Source organism: Gossypium arboreum, chromosome 13 (assembly GCF_025698485.1).
Source record: "Gossypium arboreum isolate Shixiya-1 chromosome 13, ASM2569848v2, whole genome shotgun sequence".
NCBI lineage: Eukaryota > Viridiplantae > Streptophyta > Magnoliopsida > Malvales > Malvaceae > Gossypium > Gossypium arboreum.
This window is the reverse complement of record NC_069082.1, coordinates 79462577-79473792: the sequence shown is the minus strand read 5'-3', so window position 1 is coordinate 79473792 and position 11216 is coordinate 79462577. Positions and strand designations below refer to the sequence as shown.

The window sequence follows — 11216 nt, the reverse complement described above, 5'->3', positions numbered from 1 at the left end:
TCATACTCATCTTTCAAATAATTTCTTATTGACATTGTCTTGGGCGGATACATACATATGATGGATACCTACACAATTTTCATGCTATTGGTTCTCACTTAGACATACCCTGATTCATTGTTGTTCACATACCCATACTGAAAATTCACTATGAATAACATCCAGATGGACTCCATATTATATTATATCAGGATAACATAACTTAATTTAGCATTGACTCGGATTCAGAATAAATTTTGAAGAAGATACGATACTCCTTACTTTTCATACTTACAAATCATCAAAACAGACACCATTCTTGTTATTCAGATAAACACCAATATTGATACAAAACTAAGTACACTTTTCACTATACTTCCCTCAAATTAGCTACAAACACCAATTCAAAAGTGACAATTTATGTCAACAACAAAGTTTGAAGGTACTAGATATAAAAAACACAAGAACTTGACACCATACTTTTCAAATTATAATATTCCTACATAATGTGAAACATAAGATAAGTAATACATTGCAAATAAACATTTTCTTATAAAACTCTTTCTCTTTCTTGAGTGATTTACATTTTTGCTTCAAGCCCTTAATCTTTTTCCATAATACAACGTGACCCATAACATCATCTTTGACCTATTTATAATCGCTCTCCTTGCCCACATTTTGCACACTGCCACTCTCAAACATCTCAACATTACTGATTTTAGTACTAGATATACTCTCATATTTTGACCTGTTTATAATCGCTATCATGTAATTCATGTATTGTTTCATTTCCCTTGTTACACAATTTATCATCATACCATTTAAAAAATCCGTATCCCCAATCTACAATTCACACAAAAAGGTCAACATTTTATCATGTAAACCCTGCAATTCACTTAAAAATCCATTGCTAGGATGAAATGTAGCACCAATTTAGTCCAACCGACACAAAAATCAAACAAACTAAAAACTCCCCAAATTCATATGAACCTTAAAACAAAATTGCAAACTAAAAAATCCTCAATTTCGTATAAACCCTAAAATAATATTGCAAACTAAAAAAACCCAATTTCATATGAACCCTAAAACAAAATTACTAAATATATGGTTACCCAAAATTTGAGCAACCATAATACCTTATGCTTGGGTTTAAATCCCTCCACGAAGTCTCTCTCGGAGCTAACTTGTTACAAAAACATGTTATTTTCTCTCCATCATAAATGAACTCCCCTCGTGATGAAGAAACCAGTTTCAAATATGGCAACTTCTCCATTGATGGCTTCCAACCACTATTTTCAGACAATATTTTTTATTCTTTTACTAACCCACTAGATTTCAGAGTGGATTCGAGATTTAGAGTTTTTCAATTAAGGGATCTTAGATTGTTTTATTTGTGTCTCTGTGTGTGTTTAAAGGTTTTTTTTTAATAATTTTAAAATCATTTGCTAATGTGACATATAAGACAAAATAGTGCCATGTCAACATTTAGTTACATTTGGCCGCCATGTTAGCGATTAACGTTAACCGTTAGTCAACTAGCTACCATGTCAACATGTCCATTAAAAATAGACCAATTTGACAAAAAAAAAACATTAGGGGTTAAAATATTCCAAAAAAAAAAAGATAAAGGGCCAAAGTGACCAAACAATCAAACGTTTGGGGCTATTTTAGGCATTATGCCAAAAAATATGATAATGTTATTTATAAAAGATACAAAGATTTTATTTTATTTATAATACAGAAACAAATCACATTAAATAAATAATGTTATGGAATTTTATTTTGTTAATCATATAATTCATGGGTATATTTTTCTTAGCTTTCTCAGCTTACATAAAATAAATTCAATGTTGAGAAACTTTAACCCTAAACCCCAAAATAAGAGTATATAGCTCTTTTCAACATAAATCGATCTCGATATTTGACTGTTTTAACTTTTTAAATATTTACTAGTATTTTTCCTCCATTTATTCAAAGTGACAAATTAGCAGTTTTGGGCAAGCCCAGATTTGAATATCTTCAAATTTGAATTATCTCAGGTTCGGATCAACTCATCTTAAATATTCTTGGGCTCGGGCTTTCTTTGGCATAACTTTTTCTTGAAATCAAAATTTTGTGTACTTGAATTTTTTAGATTAGTATTAATTTAGGCCAAACAAGCTTAGACAAATTTAAATTATTTTAATATTTTATAAACTTAATAAACTCATTATATTAAAAAAATGATCTTTTTCATTGATATGAGTTTTGTATTAAAAAATAGTTTTAGTTTAATTTTGTAGATATAATTTAAAACCATCTTGTCAAAATTCAATACATTAAATTATTTATATTTTTTATAAATTAAAATATATAAGATAAATTTATTTAAATTTTTATTTTTATTTCTTATTACAATTTCTTATGTTTATTTATTATCGATTTTAATTTTTTTACAATAAATATAAAATTAAAAATATAACTTTAATTTTAATTGAAGTTTAGAAAAAACGAAAAAATGTATACAAGGGATACGGAGGGGGGCAGGCGCTCGGGGCATTGGATTTGTATTCGTTGCACACTCTTTTTTTAAATATTATTTTTAATTAGTGTTGTTAAAATTTTAATAGTTAATAAAAAATATGCTCTCAACTTTGCAAATTTTTGGCAACGATGGGAAGGGCAATACCCACTCCGAGGGTGATCGTGATACCAAAAAATTGAGGTTTAAAGAGAACGCTATTGATGAAGATATTTCTATGGTGGTGGATCCCGAACCACAACCGATTATTTCGTGGAAAGATAAATTACTGAGAAGACACGATGTAGTCTCTGACTCAACTTAGGATGTGTCTTCTGCAGGGAAAGATAATGAATTTGAGTTACTCGAAGGAGACTTTAATGCGTCTATCATTGATGGGATCCCTGCTATTGAATTTTTGGATCGTGTTAAGGAAATTCTTTTCAAAGAAATGGAGTTGACGGTTATCGTTAAACTCCTAAGGCGTAACATTGGTTACAACGCCCTTCATAACCGCATTATTTTCCTTTGGAAACCTATGAATCCTATTCGGTTAATGGATATTGCTAATGTCTATTTTCTGGTGAAATTTTATGATTCAGGTGATTACAACAGAGTTTTATCACAGGGGCCATGGATAGTTTATGGCCAGTACCTGATCGTACAACCGTGGACTAGATATTTTAACCCCTTGCAACTTTACCCGAGTGTGGTGCTGGCGTGGATTCGTTTGCCGAATCTCCCAGGTTATCTCTATAAATGGAAGATTATTGAAGCCATCAAGAGTCTCATTGGGAAGGTGGTCAAACTAGACGTCCAGACCGATAATCAGACTAGGGGTCGATTTGCTAGATTACCTGTCTACATTAATTTGGATAGGCCGCTGATTTCGTAGGTTTTTATTGATGGAGTTACTCAACGTGTCAAATATGAGGCTCTTTCGATAGTGTGTTTTATGTGTGGCAAGTGCGGTCAAGTAAAAGAGATGTGTACCTCGATGGTGTCAAACCAAAATCTCGCGATTTTGGTGAACACGGTGGTTAACACGAGGAATAAAACCCTTGGTGAGCCCTCGATCGCTGTTGGATCTCTTTAGGAGAGAAACACGGAAGGGGAAAAACCTGATTCAGCTAGCAGAGAAAAAGGTCTGAAATTTGGGCTGTGGATGGTGGAAAGAAAGAATCTACTATAGGGGAAGTGTGGTTCCATAGTAGGGATTTTGGCAAAACAAGATAAATATTCTTCTGGCTCCAGATTCTCGGCGCTATTAGAGGAGAGAGATTTGAAAATGGATTTGGGATAGTCAATTGGAGGTTTTTTAGGGCTTAATTCATTTGATAAATTGGCAGATAGGTCAAGGAGTCTGACTTCTAGGGTTAACAAAAACATGGTTAATTCGTTTGAAGATTTAGGCCAAGGAAATTTTAATGGTTTGGGCTTTTCTAAGGGACCTGTATTGAAGAAAAATATGGATAAAAATGAAAAGGAGAAATCAGGCCATAAATCCAATTATCATTTGGATAACAGTTTAGGGAAAAGGCCTATGGGATTGGATGGAGCAGTAAAAAATAATAGGGGGTGTTATGAAAATTTATCCATTTCTAATTTGGATTCTTCTGATTGTCCGGGTTCAAAATAGGCAATTTCATTAAAACAAATTTCTAAGGATGACACAACTATTCAAGTCAAATTAGGTTCTAGTGTGCAGGAGAATAACGGAGCTGAATTTTAAAAAAAAATTAAAGCGCACTACAATCCTGTATTTGATGAATCTGAGGGTTTTATTCTTCCTATATCAGATAATACCCTTGATCTAGGTAAGCATTCAGCAGTCAGTTTCAATAAAAATGTTTACTACATTCAACAGGCTAATTTGGTTTTAAGGTCTGTGGAATTCCTGGACTTGGTTCTGGGTTCAAAGTTAAAAGGGCCCAAAGACCGAAGAAGCGAAGGTAGAGACAGTGATAGTCAGAGTAATAGGAGGACATATTTAGCTCTACGAGGTCGAGGTAATCATTTTAAATCTTCTAGAAATACGCGTGTTCCTTTAGCTGAGTCTATGGCGGCAATGGCAGAATTTCTATCTCCCAAAATTCTCAACGAGAATTTGAATGTCGAGATCGACGATGTAGGATCAAAGTTAGATTGCAATATCAGACTTGAAAGCTAGGTTTGTTTCCCAAATTTTTAATTATTTATTTATGAATATCACTATTTTTTCATGGAATTGTCAGGGTTGTGCAAATGTTAAATTCCCTAGAATTTTTTTGGAATATAATATGGAGTATAAACTAGGTATTATAAGTTTGTTAGAACCGAGAGTCAGTGGAACCAAGGCTGATAGCATTATTACTAAGACGATACTCAACCCCTAATCGAAGAGATGGTTGAAAACCAAGGGAATCAGCTACCTCCTGCAATTGCGGCTAATCAAAATCCTACTCCACGCACTATGTATGATTTTGCTAAACCTTCTTTAATAGGAACTGAATCTAGCATAGTTGACAGTTGTAGCTACAAATACTTTTGAAATGATACAACAATTTGTTCAGTTTGATGGTTTGTAGGATGAGGATCCCAACGCTCATTTAGCCAACTTCTTAGAACTATGCGATACATTTAAAATTAATGGTGTTTCTGATGATGCCATTCGTCTTCGGTTATTCCCTTTTTCATTGAGGAACAAAGCTAAACAGTGGTTGAACTCATTACCACGTTGTTCAGTTTGATGGTTTGCAGGACGAGGACACAAATGCTCATTTGGTGAATTTCTTAGAGTTTTGCGACACTTTTATGATCAATGGCGTTTCTGATGATCCCATTTGCTTTCGGTTGTTTCCCTTTTCGTTGAGGAACAAAGCTAAACAATGGTTGAACTCATTACCACGAGGGTTAATTACTACTCGGGAACAAATGACCAAAAAATTTTTACTAAAATACTTTTCGCCTGCTAAAACGGCTAAATTACGTAATGATATCTCTTCTTTTTTGCAGATGGATTTAGAAACACTCAATGATGTATGGGAGAGATACAAGGACTTACTGAGAAGGTACCTTCACCATGGGTTACCGCTTTGGCTCCAAGTACAAACATTCTACAATGGTCTGAATCCTTCGACTCGGCAACTGGTTGACGCAGTTGCTGGCGGAACCATCAACAATAAAACACCGGCAGATGCCTATGAGTTTATAGAGGAGATGTCACTGAATAATTATCAGTGGCAAGTCGTGAGGACAAAGCCAATGAAAATAGCCGGCGTTTATAGTGTCGATTAGGTCATTATGCTCTCTAATCAGGTAGAACTCTTAAATAAAAAGATTGATGGTTTTCTTAATTCTTCACAGGTTCACCCAATAATGCAGCACGAAGCAAGTGGAGGTGGAACAAACAATTCGGAATATCAACCTTATGCCCACAACATGGATAACGAGTAATTAAATTACATACGTAATAATCCTCGACCTCAAAACAATCCATATAGTAACACTTATAATGTAGGTTGAAGGAACCACCCCAATTTCTCGTGGGGCGGTTAAGGAAATCAAAGACCACAACATCCTCCGGGCTACCAACAACCATCCTATCAATAGTAAAAGAAGCCAACCCTTGAAGAGATGCTCTCAAAATTCATATAGGTGTTAGAAACTCATTTCCAGAACACCGAGATAGCACTTAAGAATCAACAAGCATCGATCCAAGGGCTCGAAACTCAGATAAGATAGCTATCCAAACTGATCTCGGAAAGACCACTAGGAAGTTTACTTAGTAACACCAAATCAAGAGAGCATGTCAAAGCAGTTACACTAAGGAGTGGGAAAGTGTTAGCGGAATCTGAAAAGAAGTTAGCATAAGAAGCCGTGGAAAGCAAAAGTAGGGAAGAAAAACCCGAAAATAGTGACAAACCAGTGCCGGAGGAATATAAACCACCAGTTCTATATCCAGCAAAATTGAAAAAAGATCTTATTGATGCACAATTCAGTAAGTTTCTTGAACATTTTAAGCAGTTACATATCAACTTACCTTTTGTTGAAGCCATCTCGCAGATGCCTACCTACGCAAAATTTTTGAAGGAGCTTCTAACAAATAAAAGGAAGTTCGAAGACTTATCTACAGTAGGACTCAACGAGGAGTGCTCAGCCATACTCCAAAACAAGCTGCCAACCAAACTAAAAGATCCAAGAAGTTTTACTATCCCTTGCTTAATTGGTAGTCTGAATGTTCAAAAAGAACTAGTTGATTTAGGCGCTAGCATTAATTTGATACCATATAAAATGTTCAAACAACTTGGTCTTGGGGAACCTAAACCTACTAGGATGAGTATTCAATTAGCCGATAGATCTGTTAAATATCCTAAGTGTATTATAGAAGACATACTCGTAAAAGTAGATAAATTCATATTCCCTGTTGATTTTGTTGTACTTGACATGGATGAAGATGTGAAAGTACCCTTAATTTTAGGGCGCCCATTTCTAGCCACTGCTAGAGCTGTAATCGACGTGGGTGACGGTAAATTGGTACTTAGAGTAGGGGACGAGGAGATTATCTTTAAAATTTATGATGCTATGAGATTCTCTAGGGAATAGGATGATTCATGTTACTTTATTGACTCTATTGATCATATTACTCAAGACTCTTTTCAGGAAATTGTACAAGTGGAGATGACGGAACCATATCTAGCTCAAGGCGAGGAGACAGGTGAGGAACCTAATGACCATTTGTCAAGACAAGTAGAATATGAGGGCATTAAGATAAACGATGAACTTAAGCAAAAATCCTCTATTGAGGAGCCTCCCAAACTAGAACTTAAACAATTACCAAACCACTTAGAATACACATTCCTTGGAAATAATTCTACATTACCAGTTATTATTGCTTCTAACTTGCAACCCAAGGAGAAAGAGGAATTAATCCAAGTATTAAAAGAACATAAAAAGGTTATAGCTTGGAAAATTTCTGACATTAAAGGAATCAACCCTTCTTTTTGCACCTACAAAATTTTGATGGAAGATAAATACAAACCGTGTGTGCAAGCTCAAAGACGTCTGAACCCCAACATGAAGGAAGTTGTAAAAGCCGAGGTAATTAAACATTTAGATGCTGGAATTATTTATCCTATTTTTGACAGATCTTGGGTAAGTCCAGTGCAGGTTGTCCCCAAGAAAGGAGGCATGACGGTTGTGACCAACGAGAAGAATGAATTAATCCCAACAAGAACAATCACAGGATGGAGAGTTTGCATAGACTACAGGAAATTGAATGATTCCATAAGAAAAGATCACTTCCCCTTGCCATTCATTGACCAAATGTTGGAAAGATTATTCAAACACATGTATTACTGCTTTCTAGACGGACTCTCTGTTACTTCCAAGTCCCAATAGCTCCTGAAGATCAAGAAAAGACGACATTCACATGCCCATATGGTACGTTCACTTATCATAGAATGCCTTTTGGATTATGTAATGCTCTTGCCATTTTTCAGCGATGTATGATGGCCATATTCGAAGAACTCATGGAAGATATCATGAAAGTATTCATGGATGATTTTTTGGTATTCGGTAACTCTTTCCATCTCTGCCTTAAAAATTTAAAACAAGTCTCAATAAGATGTGAGGAAACAAACCTTATGTTTAACTGAGAGAAATGTCACTTCAAGGGCATAAAATTTCTAGTAAAGGGATTGAGGTGGATAAATCTAAAATAGAAACAATTGAAAAATTACCACCTCCTAGTTCAGTTAAGGCTATTAGAAGCTTTTTAAGACATGCTGGTTTTTATAGAAGATTTATTAAGGATTTTTCTAAAATAGCTAAGCCTTTGACTAAATTGCTAGAAAAAGATATACCTTTTAACATCGATAAGGAATGTTTAGAAGCGTTTAATACTTTAAAGGATAAATTAATTAATGCTCCAATCATAATTGCACCTGATTGGAATTTGCCATTTGAACTAATGTGTGATGTGAGTGACTTTGCAGTAGGTGCAGTATTGGGACAGCGAAGAGACAGGTATTTTCAACCTATCTATTACGCCAGTAAAACTTTAACGGCTGTACAAGAAAATTATACTACTACGGAAAAAGAGTTGCTAGCTGTGGTTTTTGCATTTGATAAATTTCGATCATTCTCATATTGTCTAAAGTTGTTGTTTACACTGACCATTCCGCCCTTCACTACCTTTTAACTAAAACTGATGCAAAACCTCGACTCATTCGATGGATTCTCCTATTGCAGGAATTCGACTTGGAGATTCAGGATAAGAAAGGAGCTGAAAATCTCGCGGCTGATCATCTATCTAAGCTTGATAAATCCAATACCGGAGAACTAGATGACGTTGAAATAAATGATTCGTTCCCTAAAGAATAATTTTTCGCTATATCTAACTCCGAGGTACCTTGGTTTGCAAACATCTTGAATTTTTTAGCTGCTAACATTATCCCAAAAGTGTTAACACACCAGCAAAAGAAGCAATTCTTTAATGATGTGAAAAACTACTTTTAGGACGACTCATTTATGTTTCGTAGATGTATAGATCAAGTCATTAGAAGATTGGTTATAAGATCAGAAACATCAAAAATATTAGAACACTACCACTCAAGGCCAACCGGAGGACACTATAGTGGAACAAAGACCGCACACAAAATACTCGAATCAAGTTTTTATTGGCCTTCGTTATTCAAAGATGTTATCAGGTATGTTACTTCATGTGACAAATGCCAACAGACAAGTAACATATCTAAACGTTATGAAATGCCTCAAAAGTATATGTTTTCATGTGAAATATTTGACGTTTGAGGTATCAGCTTCATGGGCCCATTCCCCAGTTCATTTGGGAATAAATACATCTTAGTAGCAGTTGACTACATGTCCAAATGGGTAGAAGCCCAAGATCTACCTACTAATGATGCTAGAGTGGTAGTACGTTTCCTTAAAAAACTCTTCTCGAGATTCGAAACACTTAGAGCAATTATCAGTGGCAGGGGCACTCATTTTTGTAATACCGAATTTGAAAATATCCTTAAGAAATACGGAGTTTTTCACAGAACAGCCACCCCATACCATCCTCAAACTAATGGACAAGTTGAAGTAGCAAACCGAGAAATCAAACGGATCCTTGAAAAAATAGTAGAATCAAACAGAAAAGACAGGGCAACGGAAGTAGACGATGCCTTATAGGCTTACAAAATTGCTTTTAAGACTCCCATCAGGACATCACCTTGCAGACTTGTTTATGGAAAAAGTTTTCATCTACCATTCGAATGAGAGCATAAATATTTTTGGGCTATTAAATTTCTAAACCTTGATCCTGAACTTGCAAGAAAAAATAGGTTTATGCAGCTGAACAAGCTTGATGAATGGCGAGCCAATGCATACAAAAATTCACGCCTGTACAAGGAAGCGACAAAGCGGCGCCATGACGTTCGTTTAAAGCATTGAAAACAATTTGAAGTTGGAGATCTCGTTTTACTATACAACTCAAGACCCAAATTGTTTCCCAGGAAACTAAAATTACGATGGTCCGAACCCTTTGTAATTCAATCTGTTCTTCCATATGGCTCAATAGAGGTAAGTCACCCATCATACAGTACTTTCAAAGTAAATGGACACCGTCTCAAACTTTAAAATGGTGAGAATTTTAAAGTCGATAGAGAGGAGCTACGACTCCACAAACCGCCCTGAATAAACCAACAAGGTAACAGTCGAGCTTAGACTATAAACAAGTGTTTCTCGGGAGGCAACCTGAATACTAACGGTTTTATATTATTTACATTTCAAGTTTTAAACATTTAGGTCACTAACAGAGTACTTAAAGCTTAGGTTCCCAACTCCACACGGCCTAACACACGGCCGTGCTTAAGCTCATGTGACCAACACAGATAGAAACACGATCGTGCGATATGGCCGTGCAGAAATAGGGTAGAAGATTTCCCCAAACACGGGCTGTGATAAAACGCCACTGCTGTGTGACATGGTCGTGGTCGAATCTGCCAAATAAACACTGGCATGCGACATGCCCGTGTCTAGCACCCGTGGACAACACTATCAAAATAACACGAGCATACGAAAACCTACACGACTGTGGGAGAAGCAAACCACACCAGACACGGCCGTGCGACACGATCATGTAGCCACACGACCTATACACGCGGGCGTGCGAGAAGGCTGTGTGACGACATCACAATTCGCGACGAACACGGACTGGACATGAACCACACGGGCGTGTGCAATGGCCGTGCCATTTGAAAAATTAGAATAATTATCTTATTTTATTTTTCTTTCATTAAGTTTTTAAGATTCATTTGTTTCCCTTTTAAAAACGGCTTACCTTCAGAGTCAAGCTTGCCATCCAGAGTTATCTCCAATACTTAATCTCGCCAATCCAAGAATATCATCCATTCTTAATACAGGAAGTTTCACTTCTCTCCCTATCTTAATTTTATATACTCTAATACCTATCTTTGTACATTGAGGGCAATGTACATATTAAGTATGGGGGGAGGCATTCATTTTATTATTAGAAAAATCCTTGAATGACTGGCTTGTTCTCTTAAAAAGCTCTCATATCATATTTAGGATAAATTTTAATTGATTTATGATTTTGATTGATATATCTTGAATTAAAACATAGGGATTTATGCATTGATTGTTTAAACTTTAAGACATTAGAGAATCAAGCATGATAAGTTGATTTTTAAGAATTTAAATCTTAGGCTGTTTCCCCAAAGTTTAGGCATTACTT

At 35.5% G+C, this 11216-nt stretch overlaps 1 non-coding gene across 1 annotated transcript; it reads right to left on the bottom strand.

Moving 5' to 3' along the window:
- Nucleotides 1-5440: 5440 nt before the first annotated feature.
- Nucleotides 5441-5547, bottom strand: LOC128287013 (small nucleolar RNA R71). Its single transcript, XR_008277713.1, has one exon. It is a non-coding gene; the product is annotated as a small nucleolar RNA R71 (small nucleolar RNA).
- Nucleotides 5548-11216: the final 5669 nt, after the last annotated feature.